This window comes from Neophocaena asiaeorientalis, unplaced genomic scaffold, assembly GCF_003031525.2.
Source record: "Neophocaena asiaeorientalis asiaeorientalis breed wild unplaced genomic scaffold, Neophocaena_asiaeorientalis_V1.1 scaffold51, whole genome shotgun sequence".
Lineage (NCBI taxonomy): Eukaryota > Metazoa > Chordata > Mammalia > Artiodactyla > Phocoenidae > Neophocaena > Neophocaena asiaeorientalis.
Window position 1 is genome coordinate 1,438,038 of NW_020173335.1, and position 26,916 is coordinate 1,464,953.

The 26,916-nt window shown below is 38.7% G+C and overlaps 1 pseudogene; it reads right to left on the minus strand.

Moving 5' to 3' along the window:
* The window catches only part of LOC112400412 (ubiquitin-conjugating enzyme E2 K pseudogene), a 44,565-nt pseudogene extending 29,146 nt beyond the window's left edge, over positions 1-15,419 (minus strand).
* Between the last annotated feature and the right edge of the window lie 11,497 nt (positions 15,420-26,916).

Genomic DNA, 26,916 nt, shown 5'->3' on the forward strand with positions numbered 1-26,916 from the left:
CTTGATTATCAGTAATATTTGATATAGATTACTCCCTCATCCTTGATTTTCTTCACAAGGTTTCCAGGATACCACACTCTCTTAGTTTTTCTCCTACTTCATTGGTATTTCCTTCTCAGCCTCTTTTGCTCATTCTTCCTCTTCTTTTTTGTCGCTCAACTTTAGAAAAGTATTTTAAAAAATCACATAGTAAAAAAAAATGGACTCTTCTTTCTTTTGATGTATACAGTTCTATGAATTTTAACACATGTATAGATTTGTGTAACCAGTACCATAATCAGGATATAGAACAATTCTATTACCCTAAAAATCTTCCTGATGTCATCCCTTTATAGTCACACATTTATCGCCTGGAAACCACTGCTGTTCTCCATCATTATAATTTTCTCTTTGAGAGAATCTCATATAAATGGAATTATACAGTATGTAACTTTTCTAGACTGGCTTCTTTTACTCAGTATAATGCCTTTGATATTCCTCTAAATTGTTGCATGTATCTTTTGTTTCTTCCTCCTTGTTAATCCTTTATATGGATGTACCACAAATTGTTTATCCATTCACCTGGTGTAAAGGACATTTGAGTTGTTTCCAGTTTGAGTTGTTTTTGGCAGTTGTGAACATAACTGCTATAAACACTGATAATCAGGTTTTCGTGTAACATAAGTTTTCATTCTCTAGGGAGAAATCCCCCCCAGCAGTAGGATTTCTGGGTAACATGGGGGGTATAGGTTTATAAGAAACTGCCAAATGCTCTTCCAGAATGCCTGTACCATTTTGCATTCCCACCAGCAATGAATGAAAGTCCCAGTTGTTCTGCATCCTCTCCAGAACTTGGTATTGTCAATATGTTTTTTCTTTTTCTTGTTTTGCTTTTTGTTTGCTTGTTTTGTCATTGACCATTCTCATAAGTGTATATCTCATTACTGTTTTAATTTGCATTTCTCTAAGGACTAATGATGTTGAACATCTTTTCACGTGCTTACTTGTCATTTGCATGCTCTCTTTGGAGAGGTGTTCAAATCTTTTGCCTAGTTTTAAATTGGGCTCTTTGTTTTCTTATTTTGAGTTTTGACAGTTCATTATGTATTCTAGATACAAATCCGTTATTGGATATGTGCTTTGCAGGTATCTTCTCCCAGTCTTTTGCTTGTTTTTTCATCCTTTTAACAGCATCTTTGGTAGAGCAAAGGTTTTTAATATTAATAAAGTCCAACTTATCAGTTTTTTCTTTTGTGGATTGTGCTTTTACTGACATGTCTAAAAACCCTTTCACATAGAATGGGTAAACAACAGGGTCCTACTGTTTAGCACAGGGAACAATATTCAATATTTGGGGATAAACCATAATGGAAAAGAATATAAATAAGAATGTATATATGTGTATAACTGAGTCACTTTTCTGTACAGTAGAAATTAACCCAACATTATAAATCAACTATACCTCAATAATAATAAAAAAAAAAACCTTTGCCTAACCCCAGGTCACAAAGATTTTCTGCTATGTTGTATTCTAAATATTTTCTATTTTTACATTTTACATTTACTCTGTAATCCATTTTGAGTTAATTTTTGTACAAAATATGAGGTTTAGGTTATGGTTCTTTTTGGGTTTTTTTGCATGTAGATGTTCAGTGTCCAACCCTAACCCTGTATGTTGAAAAGACTGTCTTTTCTCCATTGAATTGCTTTTGCATCTTTGTCAAAATCAGTTGGTCATATTTGCATGGGTCTGTTTCAAGACTCTATTCTGTTTCATTGATTTATGTGTCAATCCCTTTACTATTACCACACAGTCTTTATTACTGTAGCTTTATAGTAAGTCTTAAAATCACTTAGTGTGATTCTTCTATCTTTATTCTTATCCTTCAGAATTGTTTTAACCACTCCAGTTCCTTTTTGAATCAATATTATATTAAAAAAATTTTTTGCTAGTATTTTGATGTGTATTGTATTAAGCCTATATATCAATTTTGGGAAAATTGAAATCTTTACTGTGTTGAATCTTTAGTCTGTGAACACAGTATCTCTATTTATTTAGATCTTCCTGGATTTCTTTCATCACTCTTTTGTGGTTTTCAGCATACAGATTCTGTACATGTTTTTTCTTTCTTCCTTCCTTCTTCCCTCCTTCCCTTCCTCCCTCCCTTCCTCCCTCCCTCCCTCCCTTCCTTCCTTCCTTCCTCTCTTTCTCTCTCTCTCTCTTTCTTTCTTTCTTGCTGTGTTGGTTCTTCATTGCTGCGCACGGGCTTTCTCTAGTTGCGCCAAGTGGGGGCTACTCTTCTTTGCGGTGCACGGGCTTCTCATTGCAGTGGCTTCTCTTGTTGTGGAGCATGGACTCTAGGTGTGCAGGCTTCAGTAGTTGTGTCACGCGGGCTCAGTAGTTGTGGTTCACGGGCTCTAGAGCACAGGCTCAGTAGTTGTGGTGCACGGGCTTAGTTGCTCCACGGCACGTGGGATCTTCCCAGACCAGGGCTCGAACCCATGTCACCTGCATTGGCAGGCAGATTCTTAACCACTGCGCCACCAGGGAAGTCCCCAGATTCTGTACATGTCTTGTTAGGCTTATCCACATATTTTACTTTTTCAAAGTTCTTATAACTGGATATTTTTAAAAATAAATTTATTTATTTTTGGCTGCATTGGGTCTTCGTTGCTGCGCGGGGGCTTTCTCTAGCTGCAGTGAGTGGGGGCCAGTCGTCATTGCGGTGCATGGGCTTTTCATTGTGGTGGCTTCTCTTGTTGTGGAGCATGGGCTTTAGGCGCGTGGGCTTCAGTAGTTGTGGCACGCCAGCTCAGTAGTTGTGGCTCATGGGCTCTAGAGCACAGGCTTAGTAGTTGTGGTGCACCGCCTTAGTTGCTCTGCAGCATGTGGGATCTTCCTGGACCAGGGCTTGAACCCGTGTCCCCTGCATTGGCAGGCAGATTCTTAACCACTAAACCACCAGGGACAGACTAATATAATTGAATATTAAAAAAAAATTATTTTCCATTTGTTTGCTAGTATAAGGAAAGTTGATTGATTTTTGTATGTTGACCTGTATCCAAGTCCTTGCTAAATATATTGGGTTGGCCAAAATGTTTGTTTGGTTTTTTCTGTTAGATGGCTCTAGTGGCGCTTAGTTGGTGAATTTTTGTGTAGCCATTTTAATATTGAAGATGGAGGAAAATGAGCAACATTTTCGGCATATTATGCTTTATTATTTCAAGAAAGGTAAAAATCTAACTGAAAAGCAAAAGAGATTTGTTCAGTGTATGGAGAAGGTGCTGTGACTGATCGAATGTGTCAAAAGTGGTTTGTGAAGTTTCGTGTTGGAGATTTCTTGCTGGACGATGCTCCATGGTTGGGTAGACCAGTTGAAGTTGATAGGGATCAAATCAAGACATTAATTGAGAACAATCAACATTATACCACACGGGAGATAGCCGACATACTCAAAATATCCAAATCAAGCGTTGAAAATTATTTGCAGCAGCTTGGTTATGTTAATCACTTTGATGTTTGGGTTCCACATAAGTTAAGTGAAAAAAACCTTCTTGACTGTGTTTCCACATGCAATTCTCTACTTAAACGTAATGAAAACGTTCTGCTTTTAAAACAAAGTGTGACGGGCGATGAAAAGTGGATACTGTACAAGAATGTGGAACGGAAGAGATCATGTGGCAAGCGAAATGAACCACCACCAACCACACCAAAGGATGGTCTTCAACCAAAGAAGGTGATGTTGTGTATATGGTGGGATTGGAAGGGAATCCTCTATTATGAACTCCTTCCGGAAAACCAAACGATTCATTCCAACAAGTACTGCTCCTAATTAGACCAACTGAAAGCAGCACTCAACGAAAAGCATCCAGAATTAGCCAACAGAAAGCGCATAATCTTCCATCAGGATAACGCAAGACCGCATGTTTTTTGATGATCAGGCAAAAACTGTTACAGCTTGGCTGGCAAATTCTGATTCATCTGCCATATTCACCAGACATTGCACCTTTAGATTTCCATTTATTTGGGTCTTTCCAAAATTCTCATAGTGAAAAAAATTTCAGTACCCTGGAAGACTGTAAAAGGCACCTGGAACAGTTCTTTGCTCAAAAAGATAAAAGGTTTTGGGAAGATGAAATTATGAAGTTGCCTGAAAAATGGCAGAAGGTAGTGGAACAAAATGGTGAATACGTTGTTCAATAAAGTTCTTGGTGAAAATGAAAAATGTGTCTTTTATTTTTACTTAAAAACCGAAGGAACTTTTTGGCCAGCCCAGTACTTATTAGTCGAGGAGGGTTTTTTGGTAAATTCTTTGGGAGCTTCTATATAGACAATCGTGTCATCTTTGAATGGTTTTATTTCTTCCTTTCCAATATATATGCTTTTTTTTCTTCCAGTTTTATTGAGATATAATTGACATACAGCACTGGATAAGTTTAAGGTGTACAGCACAATGATTTGACTTACATACATTATGAAATGATTATCACAATAAGTTTAGTGACCATTATCTTATATAGATATAAAATTAAAGAAATAGAAAAAAAATTTTTGTGATGAGAACTCTTAGAACTTACTCTCTTAACAACTTTCGTATATAATACATAGCAGTGTTAACTATATTTATCGTGTTGTACATCACATCCCTAATACTTACTTATCTTATAACTGTAATTTTGTATGTTTTGACTGCCTTCATCCAGTTCCCCCTCATGACATTCCCTGCCTCTGGTAACTAAAAGTCTGATTTTTGTTTCTACGAGTTTGTTTGTATATTTGTTTGTTTCTTTTTGAAGTATAATTGACCTACAACACTACGTTAGTTCCTGTTACACAACATAGTGATTTTTTTCTATACATTTCAAAATTATCACTATGATAAGTCTAGTTACGATATGTCACCTTACAAAGATAATATTGGTACTTAGTTACTGACTATATTCCCCATGCTGTACATTTCATACTTGAAACTCATTTATTTTGCTACTGGAAGTTTGTAGGTCTTAATTTCCCTCACTTCTCTCCCCTGCCCCAGGTAACCACCTTTTCGTTCTCTGTATCTGTAACTCTGTTTCTGTTTTGTTAAAATTGTTCATTCGTTTTGTTTTTTAGATTCCACATGTAAGTGAAATCATACAGTATTTGGCTTCCGCTGTCTGACTTATTTCACTTAGTATTTCACTAGGTCCATCCATGTTGTTGCAGATGGCAAGATTTCATTCTTATTTATGAATGAGTAATATTCTATTATATATATAATATATATGATATATATATATACACACACCACATCTTCTTTATCCATTCATCTACTGATGGGCCCTTGGGTTGCTTCCATATCTTGGCTATTGTAAATAATACTGAGATGAACACAGGGGTGCATAAATCTTTTCTAAGTGTTCTAGTGTTTCTGTTTTCTTTGGATAAATAACAGGAGAGGAATTGCTGGATCACATGGTAGTTCTATTTTTAATTTTTGGAGGAATCTCCATGCTGTTTTCCATAGTGGCTGTACCAATTTACATTCCCATCAGTAGTGCATGAGGGTTCCCTTTTCTCCACATCCTAGCTAACACTTCTTATTTGTTGTCTTTTAAAAAAAATTTATTTTATTTTAATTTATTTTATTTTTGGTTGCATTGGGTCTTTGTTGCCATGCGTGGGCTCTTCTCTAGTTGCAGCAAGCGGGGGCTACTCTTCATTGTGGTGCACAGGCTTCTCATTGTGGTGGCTTCTCTTGTTGCAGAGCACGGGCTCTAGGTGCGTGGGCTTCAGTAGTTGTGGCATGCGGGCTCCAGCAGTTGTGGCACGTGGGCTCAGTAGTTGTGGCTTGAGGGCTCTAGAGCGCAGGCTCCATAGTTGTGGCACACGGGCTTAGTTGCTCCACGGCATGTGGGATCTTACCAGACCAGGAATTGAACCCGTGTCCCCTGCATTGGCAGGCAGATTCTTAACCACTGTGCCACCAGAGAAGCCCTATTTGTTGTCTTTTTGATAATAGCCATTTTGACAGGTGTGAGGTGATAGCTCATTACGGTTTTGATTTAAATTTTCCTGATGATTAATGTTGTTGAGGATCTTTTCACGTGCTTGTTAGCCCTTTCCAATATGTATGCTTTTTATCACTTTTTCTTACCATGTTATACCAGTTAAGATTTTCCATTCTGATGGTAAGAGTATACATTCTTGCCTTGTTATGGATTTTAGGAGGAAGGCATTAAATCTTTCATCATTTAGTATGATTCTAGCTGGAGGATTTTTGTATATAATACCCTTTATCAGGTTGAGGAAATTTCCTTCTATTTCTGGTTTGCTAAGAGTTTTATTTTTTTCTATTTTTTTGTCATGAATGGATGTTGTATTTTGTCAAATGCTTTTTTTCCCTATATCAATTGATATGATCGTTTAAAGGAATCTAGACTGTTAATACAGTGGATTACATAGATTGAATTTCAAATATTGAACCAGCCATGCATTCCCAGGATAAAGCCCACTTTGTTGTGGTATATTATTCTTCTGTATTCAATATACTAACTTTTTTTTTAATATACTAACATTTTGATGGGAAGGTTTGTGTCTGTGTTCATGAGGGATATTGGTCTGTAGTTTACTTCCCTTCCTCCATTTTTCTTACTTTCCTTTCTCTGATTTTGTTTACCTTTAGTACCAAATAGTGCTGGCCTCATAAAATGAGTTTGGAAGTATTCCCCCCTTTTCTGTTATCTGGAGGAAATTATATAAAACTGGTGTTATTTCTTCTTTGAATGTTTGGAAGAATTTGCCTGTGGAACCATCTGTTCTTGGAAATTCATTTTTCAGAAGATTTTTTTAAAAAACATCTTTCTTGGAGTATAATTGCTTTACAATGGTGTGTTAGTTTCTGCTTTATAACAGAGTGAATCAGCTATACATATACCTATATCCCCATAGCTCCTCCCTCTTGCATCTCCTTCCCACCCTCCCTATCCCACCCCTCTAGGTGGTCACAAAGCACAGAACTGATCTTCCTGTGCTATGCAGCTGCTTCCCACTAGCTATCTATTTTACATTTGGTAGTATATGTAAGTCCATGCCACTCGTGCACTTCGTCCCAGCTTACCCATCACCCTCCCCATGTCCTCAAGTCCATTTTGTCGTAACTCTGCGTCTTTATTCCTGTCCTGCCCCTAGATTTCTGTGGATTAATTTTATATCCTGCTACTTTACCAAATTCATTGATTAACTCTAGTAGTTTTCTAGTAGCATCTTTGGGATTCTCTATGTATAGTATCATGTCATCTGCAAATAGTGACAGCTTTACTTCTTCTTCTCTGATTTGGTTTCCTTTTATTTCATTTTCTTCTCCAATTGCTGTGGCTCAAACTTCCAATACTATGTTGAATAATAGTGGTGAGAGTGGACAACCTTATCTCATTCCTGATCTTAGTGGAAATGGTTTCAGTTTTTCACCATTGAGAATGATGTTGGCTGTGGGTTTGTCATAAATGACCTTTATTATGTTGAGGTAAATTTCCTCTATGCCTGCTTTCTGGAGGGTTTTTATCATAAATCGGTGTTAAATTTTGTCGAAAGCTTTTTCTGCATCTATTGAGATGATCATATGGTTTTTATCCTTCAATTTGTTAATATGGTGTATCACATTGATTGATTTGCATATATTGAAGAATCCTTGCATTCCTGGGATAAATCCCACTTCATCATGATGTATGATCCTTTTAATGTGCTGTTGGATTTTGTTAGCTAGCATTTAGTTGAGGATTTCTGCATCTATGTTCATCAGTGATATTGGCCTGTAGTTTTCGTTCCTTGTGACATCTTTGTCTGGTTTTTGTATCAGAGTGATCGATGGCCTCATAGAATGAGTTTGGGAGTGTTCCTCCCTCTGCTATAATTTGGAAGAGTTTGAGAAGGTTAGGTGTTAGCTCTTCTCTAAATGTTTGATAGAATTTGCCTGTGAAGCCATCTGGTCCTGGGCTTTTGTTTGTTGGAAGATTTTTAGTCACAGTCTCAATTTTAGTGCTTGTGATTGGTCTGTTTATATTTTCTGTTTCTTCCTGATTCAGTCTTCAAAGGTTGCGCTTTTCTACCAATCTGTCCATTTCTTCCAGGTTGTCCATATTATTGGCATATAGTTGCTTGTAGTAATCTCTCATGATCCCTCGTATTTCTGCAGTGTCAGTTGTTACTTCTCCTTTTACATTTCTAATTCTACTGATTTGAGTGTTCTCCCTTTTTTTCTTGATGAGTCTGGCTAATGGTTTATCAATTTTGTTTATCTTCTCAAAGAACCAGCTTTTAGTTTTACTGATCTTTGCTATCATTTCCTTCATTACTTTTTCATTTATTTCTGATCTGACCTTTATGATTTCTTTCCTTCTGCTAACTTTGGGGGCTTTTTGTTCTTCTTTCTCTAATTGCTTTAGGTGTAAGATTAGGTTGTTTAGTTAAGGCGTTTCTTGTTTCTTGAGGTAGGATTGTATTGCTATAAACTTCCCTCTAAGAACTGCTTTTGCTGCATCCCATAGGTTTTGGGTAGATGTGTTTTCATTGTCATTTGTTTCTAGATATTTTTTGATTTCCTCTGATTTGTTCAGTGATCTCTTGGTATCAAGTAGTTTATTGTTCAGCCTCCATGTGTTTGTATTTTTTACAAATTTTTTCCTGTAATTGATACCTAGTCTCATAGTGTTGTGGTCAGAAAAGATGCTTGATATGATTTCAATTTTCTTAAATTTACCACGGCTTGGTTTGTGACCAAAAATACGATCTGTCCTGGAGACTGTTCCATGAGCACTTGAGAAGAAAGTGTATTCCCTTGTTTTTGGATGCAACATCCTATAAATATCAATTATATCCATCTTGTTTAAAATATCACTTAAAGCTTATGTTTCCTTATTTATTTTCATTTTGGATGATCTGTCCATTGGTGAAAGTGAGGGGTTGAAGTTCCCTACTATTATTGTGTTACTGTCAATTTCGTCTTTTATGGCTGTTAGCATTTGCCTTAAATATTGAGGTGCTCCTATGTTGGGTGCATAAATATTTACAATTGTTATATTTTCTTCTTGGATTGATTCCTTGATCATTAAGTAGTGTCCTTTTTTGTCTCTTGTAGTAGTCTTTATTTTAAAGTCTTTTTTGCCTGATGTGAGAATTGCTATTCCAGCTTTCTTTTGATTTGCATTTGTATGGAATATCTTTTTCCATCCCCTCATTTTCAGTCTGAAGACTGCCTATTTCCTCTTCATTTGTTTGGTCCGGTGGGTTTTTACCTTGCTCCTTCATCTGCTGTGTGTTTCTCTGTCTTCTCATTTTGCTTAACTTACTATGTTTGGGGTCTCCTTTTTGCAGGCTGCAGGTTCGTAGTTCCTGTTGTTTTTGGTGTCTGCCCCCAGTGGCTAAGGTTGATTCAGTGGGTTGTGTAGGCTTCCTGGTGGAGGGGACTAGTGCCTGTGTTCTGGTGGATGAGTCTGGACCTTGTCTTTCTGGTGGGCAGGACCATGTCCGGTGGTGTGTTTTGGGGTGTCTGTGCCCATATTATGATTTTAGGCAGCCTCTTTGCTAATGGGTGGGGTTGTGTTACTGTGTTGCTAGTTGTTTGGCATAGGGTGTCCAGCACTATAGCTTGATGGTCGTTGAGTGGAGCTGGGTCTTTGTGTTGAGATGGAGATCTCTGAGAGAGCTTTCACTGTTTGATATTATGTGGAGCTGGGAGGTCACTGGTGGACCGATGTCCTGAACTTGGCTCTCCCACCTCGGAGATGCAGGCCTGACACCCCATCGGAGCACCAACACCCTGTCAGCCACATAGCTCAGAAGAAAAGGGAGGAAAGGAAAGAAAGAAAGAAAAAATAAAATAAAATTATTAAGATAACAAATTTTAAATTATTAAAAATAAAAAAATTAAAAATTAATTTAAAAAGAAGAAAAAAAAGAAAGAAAGAAGAGAGCAACCAAATCAATAAACAAATACACCAATGATAACAAGCACTAAAAACCATAGTAAAACCAAAAACGGACAGACAGAACCCTAGGACAAATGGTAAAAGCAAAGCTATACAGACAAAATCACACCAAGAAGCATACACATACACACTCACGAAAAGAGAAAAAGGAAAAATATATATATATTTAAAAAAAAGGAGGAAGAGAGCAACCAAATCAATAAACAAATCTACCCATGATAATAAACTCTAAATACTAAACTAAGATAAACATAAAGCCAGAAGCAAATTAGATGCAGAAATCAAACCCCAAGTCTGCAGTTGTTCCCAAAGTTCACCACCTCAATTTTGGGATGATTCGTTGTCTGTTCAGGTATTCCAGAGTTGCAGGGTACATCAAGTTGACTGTGGAGATTTCTTCCTCTGCTCCTGAGGCTGCTGGGAGAAATTTCCCTTTCTCTTCTTTGTTCGCACAGCTCCTGGGGTTCATCTTTGGATTTGGCCCCGCCTCTGTGTGTAGGTCGCCTGAGGGCGTCTGTTCATCACTCAGACAGGAAGGATGAGGTTAAAGGAGCAACTGATTCGGGGGCTCTGGCTCCCTCAGGCAGGGGGAGGGAGGGGTTCGGAATATGGGGCGAGCCTGTGGCGGCAGAGGCCAGCGTGACATTGCGCCAACCTGAGGCGCGCCCAGGGAAGTTGTCCCTGGATCATGGGACCCTGCAGTGGCGGGCTGCACAGGTTACCGGGAGGGGAGGTGTGGATAGTGACCTGTGCTTGCACACAGGCTTCTTGGTGGCTGCAGCAGCAGCCTTAGCGTCTCATGCCCGTCTCTGGGGTCCGCGCTGATAGCTGTGGCTAGCGCCCATCTCTGGAGCTCGTTTAGGTGGTGCTCTGAATCCCCTCTTCTCGTGCACCCCACAACAATGGTCTCTTGCCTCTTAGGCAGGTCCAGACATGGTCCAGACATTTTCCTGGACTCCCTCCTGGCTAGCTGTGGCGCACTAGCCCCCTTCAGGTGTGTTCACGCAGCCAACCCCAGTCCTCTCCCTGGGATCTAAGCCTCAGTGCCCAAACCCCACCCACCCCGGCGGGTGAGCAGATAAGCCTCTCAGCTGGTGAGTGCTGGTCGGCACTGATCCTCTGTGCGGGAATCTCTCTGCTTTGCCCTCTGCACCCCTATTGTTGTGCTCTCCTCCATGGCTCTGAAGCTTCCCCCCCCCCCCGCGCCCACCCACCATCTCCACCAGTGAAGGGGCTTCCTTTCCTAGTGTGTGGAAACTTTTCCTCCTTCACAGCTCCCTCCCAGAAGTGCAGGTCGCATCCCTATTCTTTAGTCTCTTTTTTTTTTTCTTTTGCCCTTCCCAGGTACGTGGGGAGTTTCTTGCCTTTTGGGAAATCTGAGGTCTTCTGCCAGTGTTCAGTAGGTGTTCTGTAGGAGTTGTTCCACGTGTAAATGTATTTCTGATGTATTTGTGGGGAGGAAGGTGATCTCCACGTCCTACTCCTCCGGCATCTTGAAGGTCCTCTTTTATTCAGAAGATTTTTAACTGCACATTCAATTTATTTAATAACAGGACTATTGTGGTGACTTACTCTTTGGAGGGTTTTGGTAGTTTGAATTTTTGTGAGATTTATTTGTTTAAGCATATTTGTTGAACTTGTGTGTATAGAATTATCCTTAGTTATTCTTGATTCTTTTAATGTCTGCATGGTCTGTGGTGATAATCTCCTTTATTATTACTGAAGTTGGTAGTTTGTGTCTTCTTTTTTTTCTTTATCGGTCATGGTAGAGATTTACCCTTTTTAAAAAATCTTCCAGAGAAATCAGCTTTTGGCTTTGTTGATTTTTCTCTATTGTTTTTCTGTTTTCAAACTTGCCAAGAGTTTGGAGATTTTCCTTATTTTTCTATTATTTATTTCTAATTTAATCCATCATGGTCCAAAAACGTACTTTGTATAATTTAATTCTTTTTTTTTTTTTTTTTTGGCCGTGCCGCGCAGCTTGCGTAATCTTAGTTCCCTGACCAGGGATGAAACCCAGGGCCCCGGCAGTGAGAGTGCCAAGTCCTAGTCACTGCACTGGCAGGGAATTCCTTGTCTAATTTAATTCTTTAAAAAATTGTTAAGCTTTGTTTTATGACTTTGGATATGAATTATCTTTCTTTCCACATGCATTTGAAAAGAATGTGTTTTGCTGTTGTTGGGTGGTATTTTATAAATCTTAATTCCATCTGGTTGGTTGACAGTGTTGTTCAGTTGTCTATATCCTTGCCCATTCTCTCTACTAGTTCTACTTGTTACTGATAGAAGAATGTAGAAGTCTCTGATTATAATTGTGAATTTGTGTATATCTCTTCATTTTTTGCTTGTATTTTGAAGCACTGTTGTTTGGTGAATAGACATGTAGGATGGTTATTTTCTTGGTGAGTTTACTCTTTCATTACTACAGAATATTCTTAATTATTGGTAGTATTTTCTTTGTCCAAAGTCTATTTTGTCTTAGGTTACTATAGCCATGCCAGGTTTATTTTGATTAGTATTTACGTAGTATATCTATTTTCTATTCTTTTACTTTTAATCTTTCTGTATGTATCCTTATATTTAAAGTGAGTTTCTTGGAGTCAGTTGGATCTTGTTTAAATCTTATGGAGAATGTTGGTAGCCTAACCTAGTTACGTTCAGGCCCCAAATTCCAACCAGGATTCTCAGGAATCATTTGACAGTGATTGCAATGTCAGTTTCATTTTTAAAGTCAGTATGTGTGCCACTCAGTGACCACCTGGGACTTGGGCAGTGTTCTATTTGTTAGTTCAGTTCTCAGAGTCTTTCGTATGCTGCATGGAATCAGGTCTATACCTTTTTTGCTTGGGCTGAGCCCATGAGTTCATAAACAACTTTATGGGGTTGCTCTCCTGAGTTTCTCCATCTCTTTATTCTTCCTAGTACTTTCTGGTCATCTGGTGCTCCTCTTTTCGTTCTCCAGCCAGAAGTTTGGGGCACTAGTTAGCCTAGTGACATTATACACAGTGTTCTGCTGTATACTTCCATATCCAGGACCAAGCAATATGAGAACAGAGAAAGGAGAAAAACAGTGGGAGTTAGTCTTACCCTCTTAGAACCACAGCTTCACCAAATACAGAAGAAGATCCTTTCTTTAGAGTTTTAGCTTCTAATGATTCCCATTACCACCGGTGTTGCTGCTGCTGCCTTTACTGCCATCACTGTAGAACTGCCTGGGAGTTGGGGTGAGAGAATGGAGAAAAAAAAAAAGAAAAAATGAGGGATTTTCACACTCCGTGTCTGAGCATTAGGAGTTTTCTTTACCACTTTGAGCCAGAACAAGAGAACTTCTCTTGGAGCTCTGTGTACACCAGTACTGACTGCTAGGTTTTTTGATGTTTTGAACTCAGGCTATAGGATACTAGAGGGAAAAAAAGGATAACTTTGAATTCTTGTCTTCCTCAAACTGCCTGCTAATAATGGCTTCTCACAATCCTCAAATACTACTTCATGCATTCAGTCTAGGTGTTTTGTTTTTTTTTTTCCCCATACACGGGCCTCTCACTGTTGCGGCCTCTCCCATTGCGGAACACAGGCTCTGGAAGCGCAGGCCCAGCGGCCGTGGCTCACGGGCCTAGCCACTCCGTGGCATGTGGGATCTTCCCGGACCGGGGTACGAACCCGTGTCCCCTGCATCAGCAGGCAGACTCTCAACCACTGCACCACCAGGGAAGCCCCAGTCTAGGCTTTAAGGCTTTCAGTAGGAGAGACAGAGTGAAGTATTACTCTCCAGAACCAACCCTGATCATTTTTTTAAACCTATTTATATTTTAAATGGTTCTTGTAAGCAGCATATCGTTGGGTCTTGCTTTTTTTAAAAAATTCTTATTAGTCATCCATTTTATACACATCAGTGTATACATGTCAATCCCAATCTCCCAAATCATCACACCACTACCACCACCCCCTGCCACCTTCCCCCCTTGGTGTCCGTACGTTTGTTCTCTACATCTTTGTCTCAATTTCTGCCCTGCAAACCGGCTCATCTGTACCATTTCTCTAGGTTCCACATATATGCGTTAATATGCGATATTTGTTTTTCTCTATCTGACTTATTTCACTCTGTATTATAGTCTCTAGGTCCATCCACGTCTCTACAAATGACCCAATTTCGTTGCTTTTTATGGCTGAGTAATATTCCATTGTATATATGTACTACATCTTCTTTATCCATTCATCGTCGATGGGCATTTAGGTTGCTCCCATAACCTGTGCATTGTAAATACTGCTGCAGTGAACATCGGGGTGCATGTGTCATTTTGAATTATGGTTTTCCCTGGGTATATGCCCAGTAGTGGGATTGCTGGATCATATGGTAATTCTAATTTTAGATTTTTTAGGAACCTCCATACTGTTCTCCATAGTGGCTGTATCAATTTACATTCCCACCAACAGTGCAGGAGGGTTCCCTTTTCTCCACACCCTCTCCAGCATTTGTTGTTTGTAGATTTTCTGATGATGCCGATTCTAACTGGTGTGAGGTGATACCTCATTGTAGTTTTGATTTGCATTTCTCTAATAATTAGTGATGTTGAGCAGCTTTTCATGTGCTTCTTGGCCATCTGTATGTCTTCTTTAGAGAAATGTCTATTTAGGTCTTCTTCCCATTTTTGGATTGGGTTGTTCTTTTTAATATTGAGCTGCATGACCTGTTTATATATTTTGGAGATTAATCCTTTGTCTGTTGATTCGTTTGCAAATATTTTCTCCCATTCTGAGGGGTGTCTTTTCATCTTGTTTATGGTTTGCTGTGCAAAAGCTTTTAAGTTTCATTAGGTCCCATTTGTTTATTTTTGTTTTTATTTCCATTACTCTAGGAGGTGGATCAAAAAATATCTTGCTGTGATTTATGTCAAAGAGTGTTCTTCCTGTGTTTTCCTCTAAGAGTTTTATAGTGTCCAGTTTTACATTTAGGTCTCTAATCCGTTTTGAGTTTATTTTTGTATATGGTGGTAGGGAGTGTTCTAATTTCATTTTTTACATGTAGCTGTTCAGTTTCCCAGCACAAAGAATTTGTCCATTTCTTCCAGGTTGTCCATTTTATTGGCATAGAGTTGCTTGTAGCAGTCTCTTATGATGCTTTGTATTTCTGCAGTGTCTGTTGTAAGTTCCCCTTTTTCATTACTAATTTTATTGATTTGAGCCCTCTCCCTCTTTTTCTCGATGAGTCTGGGTAATGGTTTATCAATTTTGTTTATCTTCTCAAAGAACCAGCTTTAAGTTTTATTGATGTTTGCTATTGTTTTCTGTGTTTCTGTTTCACTTATTTCTGATCTGATGTTTATGATTTCTTTCCTTCTACTGACTTTGGGTTTTGTTTGTTCTTCTTTTCTAGTTCCTTGAGGTGTAAGGTTAGATTGTTTATTTGAGATTTTTCTTGTTTTTTTATTTAGGCTTGTATAGCTATAAACTTACCTGTTAGAACTGCCTCCCATACGTTTTGGATTGTCATGTTTTCATTGTCATTTGTCTGTAGGTATTTTTTGATTTCCTCTTTGATTTCTTCAGTGATCTTTTGGTTATTTAGTAACGTATTGTTTAGCCTCCATGTATGTATGTTTTTTACGTTCTTTTCCCTGTAATTGATTTCCAAACTCATAGCGTTATGGTCAGAAAAGATGCTTGATATGATTTCAGTTTTCTTAAATTTACTGAGGCTTGATTTGTGACCCAAGATGTGATCTATCCTGGAGAATGTTCCATGCGCACTTGAGGAGAAAGTGTAATCTGCTGTTTTTGGGTGGCATGTCCTATAAATATCAATTAAATCTGTCTGGTCTATTGTGTCATTTAAAGGTTGTGTTTCCTTATTAATTTTCTGTTTGGATGATCTGTCTATTGGTGTAAGTGAGGGGTTAAATTCCCCCACTATTGTGTTACTGTCGATTTCCTCTTTTATAGCTGTTAGCAGTTGCCTTATGTATTGAGGTGCTCCTGTGTTGGGTGCATATATATTTATAATTGTTAGATCTTCTTCTTGGACTGATCCCTTGATCATTATGTAGTGTCCTTCCTGGTCTCTTGTAACAGTCTTTATTTTAAAGTCTATTTTATTTGATATGAGTATGACTACTCCAGCTTTCTTTTCATTTCCGTTTGCATGGAATATCTTTTTCCATCCCCTCACTTTCAGTCTGTATGTGTCCCTAGGTCTGAAGTGGGTCTCTTGTAGATAGCATATATATGGGTCTTGTTTTTGTATCCATTCAACAAGCCTGTGTCTTTTGGTTGGAGCTTTTAATCCATTCACATTTAAGGTAATTATTGATATGTATGTTCCTGTTACCATTTTCTTAATTGTTTTGGGTTTGGTTTTGTAGGTCCTTTTCTTCTCTTGTGTTTCCCACTTAGAGAAGTTCCTTTAGCATTTGTTGTAGAGCTGGTTTGGTGGTGCTGAATTCTCTTAGCTTTTGTTTGTTTGTAAAACTTCTGATTTCTCTATGGAATCTGAATGACATTCTTGCTGGGTAGAGTAATCTTGGTTGTAGGTTCTTCCCTTTCATCACTTTAAGTTATCATGCCACTCCCTTCTGGCTTGTAGAGTTTCTGCTGAGAAATCAGCTGTTAACCTTAAGGGAGTTCCCTTGTATTTTATTTGTTGTTTTTCTCCTGCTGCTTTCAATAATTTTTCTTTGTCTTTAATTTTTGCCAATTTTATTACTATGTGTCTTGGCGTGTTTCTCCTTGGGTTTTATCCTGTATGGGACTCTCTGCGCTACCTGGAGTTGGGTGGCTATTTTCTTTCCCATGTTAGGGAAGTTTTCAACTATAATCTCTTCAGATATTTTCTCGGGTCCTTTCTCTCTCCTCTCCTTCTGGGACCTCTATAATGCGAATGTTGTTGCGTTTAATGTTGTCCCAGAGGTCTCTTGGGCTGTCTTCATTTCTTTTCATTCTTTTTTCTTTATTCCGTTCCACAGCAGTGAATTCCACCCTTCTGTCTTCCAGGTCACTTATCTGTTCTTCTGTCTCAGTTAGTCTGCTATTGATTCCTTCTAGTGTAATTTTCATTTCAGTTATTGTATTGTTCATCTCTGTTTGCTGTTTAATTCTTCTAGGTCTTTGTTAAACATTTCTTGCATGTTCTCAATGTTTGCCTCCATTCTTCTTCCGAGGTCCTGCATCATCTTCACTGTCATTATTCTGCATTCTTTTTCTGGAAGGTTGCCTATCTCCACTTCATTTAGCTGTTTTTCTGTGGTTTTATCTTGTTCCTTCATCTGGTACATAGGCTTCTGCCTTTTCATCTTGTCTGTATTTCTGTGAATCTGGTTTTTGTTCCACAGGCTGCAGGATTGTAGTTCTTGCTTCTGCTGTCTGCCCTCTGGTGGATGAGGCTATCTAAGAGGCTTGTGCAAGTTTCCTGATGGGAGGGACTGGTGGTGGGTAGAGCTGGCTGTTACTCTGGTGGGCAGAGCTCGGTAAAACTTTAATCCACTTGACTGCTGATGGGTGGGGCTGGGTTCCCTCCCTGTTTTTTGTTTGGCCTGAGGCAACCCAACACTGAGCCTACCCAGGCTCTTTGGTGGGGCTAATGGCAGACTCTGGGAGGGCTCACGCCAGAGAGTACTTCCCAGAACTTCTGCTTCCAGTGTCCTTGTCCTCAAGGTGAGACAGAGCCACCCCCCACCTCTTCAGGAGACCCTCCAACACTAGCTGGTAGATCTGGTTCAGTCTCCCCTGGGGTCACTGTTCCTTCCCTTGGGTCCCGATGCACACACTACTTTCTGTGTGCCCTGTAAGAGTGGAGTCTGTGTTTCCCCCAGTCCTGTGGATTTGCAATCAAATCCTGCTAGCCTTCAAAGTCTGGTTCTCTAGGAATTCCTCCTCCCGTTGCTGGACCCCCAGGTTTGGAAGCCTGATGTGGGGCTCAGAACCTTCACTCCAGTAGGTGGACTTCTGTTGTATAAGTGTTCTCCAGTTTGTGAGTCACCTACGCAGCAGTTATGGGATTTGATTTTATTGTGACTGTGCCCTTCCTACCATCTCATTGTGGCTTCTCCTTTGTCTTTGGATGTGGGGTATCTTTTTTGGTGAGTTCCACTATCTTCCTGTAGATGATTGTTCAGCAGTTAGTTGTGATTCTGGTGTTCTCGCAAGATGGAGTGAGAGCAGTCACTGTTCCTTCCCTTGGGTCCCGATGCACACACTACTTTCTGTGTGCCCTGTAAGAGTGGAGTCTGTGTTTCCCCCAGTCCTGTGGATTTGCAATCAAATCCTGCTAGCCTTCAAAGTCTGGTTCTCTAGGAATTCCTCCTCCCGTTGCTGGACCCCCAGGTTTGGAAGCCTGATGTGGGGCTCAGAACCTTCACTCCAGTAGGTGGACTTCTGTTGTATAAGTGTTCTCCAGTTTGTGAGTCACCTACGCAGCAGTTATGGGATTTGATTTTATTGTGACTGTGCCCTTCCTACCATCTCATTGTGGCTTCTCCTTTGTCTTTGGATGTGGGGTATCTTTTTTGGTGAGTTCCACTATCTTCCTGTAGATGATTGTTCAGCAGTTAGTTGTGATTCTGGTGTTCTCGCAAGATGGAGTGAGAGCACGTCCTTCTACTCCTCCATCCTGAACCAATCTGTGTCTTGCTTTTTAATCCATCCTGATAATCTCTTCCTTTTTATTGAAATGTTTAGACCATTTTTGAAGATCATTGATGTGGTTGTGATTAAATGTATCAAATACTATTTGTTTTCTCCTTGTCCCATCTGTATTTTGTTCTCTTTTTCTTAATTTTCAGGCTTCTTTTTGGTTTGAGTATCTTTTATGATTTCATTTTGTCTTTTTTGTTGGCATATTAGCTATAACTCTTTTTGTGCTTGTTTGAGGATGTATAGTGTATACCAAGTCAGCAAAGTTTTTCTGTAAAGATCCAGGTAGTAAATATTTTTCTGTAAAGGTCCAGGCAGACTGTAGTATCACTGTCACAACTATTTGACACTGTCGTTGTTGCACAGAAGCAGCCAGAGACAATATGTAAATTAATGACTGTGGCTGTATTACAATAAAACTTTATTTACAAAAACAGGTGGCAGGGCAGGTTAGGTCTGTGAGCTGTAGTTTGCCAGCATATGGTTATACTTTTAACACAATCTACATTCAAGTAGTACTAAACTTCATCACTTATAGTATTAGAACCTTACCACAGTATACTTCCATTTCTCCCCTACCAGCCTTTGTGCTATTGTTTTCATACAATTTACTTTTACATACGATATAAACTTTATAATATGTTGTTATTATTTTTTCTTTGAACAGTCAATTATATTTTCAGGAGATTTAAATAAAAAATTAAGTCTTTGGTTTATCTACATTGTTACAGTTTCCAGTATGCTTCATTTTTTGTATGTAAATGCAGGTTTCCATCTGATGTAATTTTCCTTCTGCCTGCAGAACTTCATTTAAAATTTCTGCTGTTGATGAATTCTTTCAGCTTTTGTAAGTCTGAAAAAGTATTTCACTTTTATTTTTGAAAGATATTTTTGTAGGGTATATAATTCTAAGTTTATTTATTTTTACTTTCAGTACTCTAAAGATGTTTCTTCATTCTCTTCTGGCGTGTACTCTTTCTTTCAAGAAATCTATGCTCATCCTTTTCTTTGTTCCTCTGGGTCTCATTAAGATTCTTTCTCTCTTTCTTTCTTTTTATAAAAATAACAGCTTTCTTGAGATATAATTCAAATGTCATAAAAGTTACCTTTTTACCAATAAAAAGTATATAATTTAGTGGCTTTTAGTATATTCACAAACATGCACAACTATCACCGTTAATTTTATTTGCTTATTTACTTTTTTATTTTTATTTATTTTTGGCTGTTTTCGGTCTTTGTTGCTGTGTGCAGGCTTTCTCTAGTTGTGGCGAGCGGGGGCTACTCTTAGTTGTGGTGTGCGGGCTTCTCATTGTGGTGGCTTCTCTTGTTGCAGAGCATGGGCTCTAGGTCCCCAGGCTTCAGTAGTTGTGGTGTGCGGGCTCGGTAGTTGTGGCACACGGGCTTAGTTGCTCTGTGGCATGTGGGATCTTCCTGGACCAGGGCTCAAACCCATGTCCCCTGCATTGGCAGGTGGATTCTTAACCACTGCGCCACCAGGGCAGTCCCACCATTAATTTTATAACATTTTCATCATCCAAAAGAGAAACTCTGTGCTTATTAGCAGTTACTCCCAATACTCCCCCTCAGGCAACCACTGATCTAATATGTGTCTCTATGGATTTGCCTTTTTTAGGCACATCATATATATGGAATGATACAATATGTGGTTTTTTGTGACTGATTTCTTTAAGCTGGAACACTGTTTTCAAGGTTCATTCATTTTGTAGCAGAACTTCACTTCTTTTCATTGCCAAATAATGTTCCATTATATGGATTTATCACATTTGTTTATCCACTCATCAGTTGATGGACATTTAACTTGTATCTATTTTTTGGCTTTTATGAATAATGCTCATATAAAAGTTTTTGGTGGGAATGTAAATTGATACAGCCACTATGGAGAACAGTATGGAGGTTCCTTAAAAAACTAAAAATAGAACTACCATACGACCCAGCAATCCCACTACTGGGCATATACCCTGAGAAAACCATAATTCAAAAAGAGTCCTGTACCAAAATGTTCATTGCAGCTCTATTTACAATAGCCAAGACATGGAAGCAACCTAAGTGTTCATCAACAGATGAATGGATAAAGAAGATTTGGCACATATATACAATGGAATATTACTCAGCCATAAAAAGAAACGAAATTGAGTTGTTTGTAGTCAGGTGGATGGACCTACAGTCTGTCATACAGAGTGAAGTAAGTCAGGAAGAGAAAAACAAATACCGTATGCTAACACATACATATGGAATCTAAGAAAAAAAAATGGTCATGAAGAACCTAGGGGTAAGACGGGAATAAAGACACAGACCTACTAGAGCATGGACTTGAGGATATGGGGAGGGAGAAGGGTAAACTGTGACAAAGTGAGAGAGTGGCATGGACATATATACAGTACCAAACGTAAAATAGATAGCTAGCAGGAAGTAGCCACATAGCACAGGGAGATCAGCTAGGTGGTTTGTGACCACCTAGAGGGGTGGGATAGGGAAGGTGGGAGGGAGGGAGACGCAAGAGGGAAGAGATATGAGAACATATGTATATGTATAACTGATTCACTTTGTTATAAAGCAGAAACTAACACGCCATTGTAAAGCGGTTATACTCCAATAAAGATGTTAAAAAAAAAGTTTTTGTGTTAACATGGTTTTTTAAAAATTAATTATTTTTGACTGTGTTGGGTCTTCATTGCTGTGCGCAGGCTTTTTCTAGTTTTGGCGAGCAAGGGCTACTCTTCATCATGGTGGGCAGGCTTCTCATTGCATGGCTTTTCTTTTTGCAGAGCACGGGTTCTAGGCGTGCAGGTTTCAGTAGTTGTGGGCACGGGCTTAGTTGTTCCACAGCATGTGGGATCTTCCTGGACCAGGGCTCGAACCCGTGTCCCCTGCATTGGGAGGCAGATTCTTAACCACTGCGCCACCAGGCAAGTCCCTTAACGTGTTTTTTTTTCTCTTGGGTAGATACCTAGGAGTGGAATTGCTGGGTCAGTATGGTAACTCTATGTTTAACATTTTCAGAAAGCCTGTTTCTGGAACTTAACTGCACTGTTTTACGTTTCCTTCAGCGTTCCAGTTTCTCCACATGCTTGTCATCACTTACTGTTGGCTCTCTTTTAATTTTAGTCATCCTAGTAGGGGTGAAAGTGGTATCTTATTGTGATTTTGATGTGCATTTTTCCAATGGCTAATGATCTTTAACATCTTTTTTTTTTTTTTTTGGTGGTACGCGGGCCTCTCACTCACTGTTGCAGCCTCTCCCGTTGGGGAGCACAGGCTCCAGACGCACAGGCCCAGTGGCCATGGCTCATGGGCCCAGCCGCTCCATGGCATATGGGATCTTCCAGGACTGGGGCACGAACCCGTGTCCCCTGCATCGGCAGGTGGACTCTCAACCACTGCACCACCAGGGAAGCCCTCTTGAACATCTTTTCATGTGCTAATTAAATATTTGTATATCTTCTTTGGAGAAACATCTAGTCACATCTTTTGCCCATTTTTAACATTGAGTTGTCTTTTTATTGTTGAACTGTAAGAGTTCTTTATATATTCTGTGTACCAGTCCTTTATCCCTTATATGATTTACAAAAAATTCTCCCATTCTGTGTGTTGCCTTTTTATTTTCTTCATAGTATGCTTTGAAGCCAAGAAGGTTTTAATTTTGTTGAAGTCCATTTACCTATTCTTTCTTTTGTTGCTTTTGTTCTTTGTGTCATACATGTCTAAGAAAACTTTGCCTAACCCAGGGTCACAGAGACTTACTCCCATGTTTTCCTTTAAGAATGTTGTAGTTTTACAGACTCAAAGACATAGAAAACAAATTTGTGGTTACCAAAGGGGGAAGGGGGAGAGTTAAATTAGAAGTATGGGATTAACAGATAAAAACTACTCTACATAAAATAGGTAAGCAATAAGGATTTACTGTATAGCACAGGGAACTATATTCAATATCTTGTAATAACCTATAATGGAAAATAATCTGAAAAAAATAAGTTACTGAATCACTTTGTTATACACCTGAAACTAACACAATATTATAAATCAACTATACTTCAATTTAAAAAAAGGATGTTTTAGTTTTGGCTCTTGCTTTTAAGTGTATGGTCTACTTTGAATTCATTTTTGTGTATGGTATGAGGGCATAGTTCAACTTCATTCTTTTGCATGTGGATATCCAGTTTTCCCAGTGCCATTTGTAAAAAAGACTTTTTTTTTCTACATTGAATGGTCTTAGCAGCCTTGTTGAAAACCAATTTACCATAAATGTAAAGGGTTTATTTCTATGTTCTCACCTATATTCCATATCTATCTATCTATCTATCTATCTATCTCTTTATGCTAATATCATACTGTCTTGATTACTGTAGCCAAATAGTAAATTTTGAAACTGAGAAGTGTGTGTTCTCCAATTTTTTTTTTCTTAAGATTGTATTGGCTATTGGGGGTGCTTTGAATTTCTGTATGAATTTTAGAATTAGTTAATTTCTCCAAAAACGACAGCTGGGATTTGGCAGGGATTGTGATGACTGTGTAGATCAATTTGGGTAGTATTGCCATCTGAACAATACAAGACATAAGCAAAAATCCATTTATGGTGCCTTTTATAGTTACCTAGGCAGTTACCTTTATCAGTGTTCTTTATCTTTGTGATCATTTGAATTAATGTCTAGTGTCCTTTCATTTCAGTCTGAAGGACTTCCTTTACTATGTCTTATAGGGCAGATTTGCTAACAGTGAATTTTGGTTTTGTTTATCTGTGACTGTCTTAATTTCTCCTTTTTTTAAATGAAATTTTTATTGTGGTAAAATACACATAACAAAATCTACCATCTTAACCATTTTAAACTATACAGTTCAATGGTATTAAATATATTCATGATTTTATGCAACCATCACCACCATACATGTTCATTAAATCTTTTCGGTTTGTAAAACTGAAACTCTCTACGCATTGAACAAAGACCCCCATTCCACCCACCTCCCTAGCCCCTGGCAACCACAGTTCTACTTCTTGTCTCTATGATTTTGACTGCTGTAAGTACCTCATATAAGTGAAAATACACAGTATTTATTTTTTTATGACTCATTTTACTTAGCATTATGTCCTCAAGGCTCATCCATGTTGTAGCACATTGCAGTCTTTCCTTCTTTTTTAAAGTTGAATAATATTCCATTGTGTGTGTGTATGTATGTGTGTGGGGGTGTGTGCATATATATATACATATATAATACAATATAATATAATATATATGGACACACACCACATTTTGCTTATCTATTTATTGGTCGGTAGACACTTGGGGTGCTTCCATGTTTTAGCTGTTGTGAATAATGCTGCTATGAACATGGATATACAGATACCACTTTGAGAAGTGTAATTGCTGAATAATACGGTAATTTTTTGTTGTCTATAAGGCACTCATTTGAGATAGTTGATATATAATATTGTATTAGTTTTAGATTTATAACATAATGATTTGAAATATGTATGTATTGCCAAATGAGTAACTAGAATAATTTGTTAAAAATCCATCACCACAGATAGTTACAAATTTTTTTTCTTGTGATGAGAACTTTTACTCTCTTAGCAGCTTTCAAATGTACAATACAATTTTGTTAACTATAGTTACCATGCTATACATTACATTCCCAGGACTTACTTATAACTGGAAGTTTATACCCTTTGACCACCTTCACCCATTCCCCTTACCCCCTGCCTCTGGCAACCACCAATCTGGTCTCTGTATCTTTGAGATTTGGTTTCTTTTAGATTACACATACAATCATACAATATTTGTTTTCCCCTGAGTTATTTACCTAGCATAATGCCCTCAAGCTCCATCCATGTTGTCGAAAATGGCAGGATTTCCTTCTTTTTATAACTGAATAATGTTCCATTGTGTGTGTGTGTGTGTGTGTGTATCACATCTTTATCCATTCCTCCATTAATGGACACTTAGTTATATTAATGTTTTGGCTATTGTGAGTAGTGCTGCAGTGAACATGGGAGCTATCTTTGAGATAGTGGTTTCATCTTCTTTGGATGTATACCCAGAAGTGGAATAGCTGGATTGTATGGTAGTTCTATTTTAAACTTTTTGAGGAACTTCTCTACTGTTTTCCATGGCGGCTGCACCAATTTACATTCCCACCGGCAGTGCACAAGGGTTCCTTTTTCTCTGCATCCTCACCAACACTTGTTATTTCCTGTCTCTTTGTTAACAGCCATTCTAACAGGTCTCATTGTGGGTTTGATTTGTATTTCCCTGATGATTAGTGATATTGATATTTCATGTACCTTTTGTCTGTTGTGTGTCTTTGGAAAAATGTCTATAAAGAGCCCTTGCGGGCTTCCCTGGTGGCGCAGTGGTTGGGGGTCCGCCTGCCGATGCAGGGGACGCGGGTTCGTGCCCCGGTCCGGGAGGATCCCGCATGCCGCGGAGCGGCTGGGCCCGTGAGCCATGGCCGCTGGGCCTGCGCGTCCGGAGCCTGTGCTCCGCGGCGGGAGAGGCCACAGCGGTGAGAGGCCTGCATACTGCAAAAAAAAAAAAAAAAAAAAAAAGAGCCCTTGCCCATTTTTTAATCAGATTGAATTTTTGCTCTTGAGTTCTTAATATGTTTTGGGTATTAACCAGATGTAAACAATTCCCTTAATCAATTGTTTTATTATGTATTGTAGAATAGTTATTTTTCTAAGTCCATCATTCCTTCTACATTTATCAGCTGGCATTCTGCAAAGGGAATGTTTCCTGATAAGTGCTGGATAGTTCCTACTGAAACATCATTGTTACTGCTAATTTTTTCCCCTTTAATTAAAAAGTTCAGATAAGGACTTGGTTCAATAGTTACCTCCAGTGGTGGCAAATGAGGTTTTTCTTTTTTCTTTTTTTTAAAGTATCTCTATGGATGCATAGGTTTTGTTTTTTGTTTTTTTTAATAGATATTTATTGGAGTATAATTGCTTCACAATACTGTGGTAGTTTCTGTTGCACAGCGAAGCAAATCAGCCATATGCATACACGTCCCCATATCCCCTCCCTCTTGAGCCTCCCTCCCATTCTCCCTATCCCACCCCTCTAGGTCATCGCAAAGCACCCAGCCAATCTCCCTGTGCTACGCTGCTGCTTCCCACCAGCCAACTATTTTATATTCGGTAGTGTATATATGTTGATGCTACTCTCATTCGCCCCACCTTCACCCTCCCGTCCCATGTCCTCAAGTCCATTTTCTGTGTCTACCTCTTTATTCCTGCCCTGCAACTAGGTTCATCAGTACTTTTTTTTTTTTTTAGATTCCATATATATGCGTTAGCATACAGTATTTGTTTTTCTCTTTCTGACTTACTTCACTCTGTGTGACAGGTTCTAGGTCCATCCACCTCACTACAAATAACTCAGTTTCGTTTCTTTTTATGGCTGAGTAATATTCCATTGTATATATGTGCCACATCTTCTTTATCCATTCATCTGTTGATGGACATTTAGGTTGGCTCCATGTCCTGGCTATTGTAAATAGTGCTGCAGTGAACATTGGGGTACATGTCTCTTTTTGAATTATGATTTTCTCAGGGTATATGCCCAGTAGTGGGATTGTTGGGTCATATGGTAGTTCTATTTTTAGTTTTTTAAGGAACCTCCATACTGTTCTCCATAGTGGTTGTATCAATTTACATTCCCACCAACAGTGCGCGAGGGTTCCCTTTTTACCACACCGTTTCCAGCATTTATTGTTTCTAGAATTTTTGATAATGGCCATTCTAACTGGTGTGAGGTGATATCTCATTGTAGTTTTGATTTGCATTTCTCTAATAATTAGTGATGTTGAGCATCTTTTCATGTGCCTCTTGGCCATCTGTATGTCTTCCTTGGTGAAATGTCTATTTAGTTCTTCAGCCCATTTTTTAACTGGATTATTTGCTTTTTTGATATTGAGCTCCAAGAGTAGTTTGTATATTTTGGAGATTAATCCTTCGTCTGTTGTTTCATTTGCAAATATTTTCTCCCATTCTGAGGGTTGTGTTTTTGTCTTGTTTATGGTTTCATTAAGTCCCATTTGTTTATTTTTGTTTTCTTTTCCATTAATCTAGGAGGTGGGTCAAAAAAGATCTTGTTGTGGTTTATGTCAGAGAGTGTTTTTCCTATGTTTTCCTGTAACAGTTTTATAGGGTCTCGTCTTACATTTAAGTCTTTAAGCCATTTGGCGTTTATTTTTGTGTATGGTGTCAGATAGTGTTCTAATTTCATTCTTTTATATGTAGCTGTCCAGTTTTCCCAGCACCATTTATTGAAAGGCTGTCTTTTCTCCTTTCTATGTTCTTGCCTCCTTTGTCATAAATTAGGTGCCCAT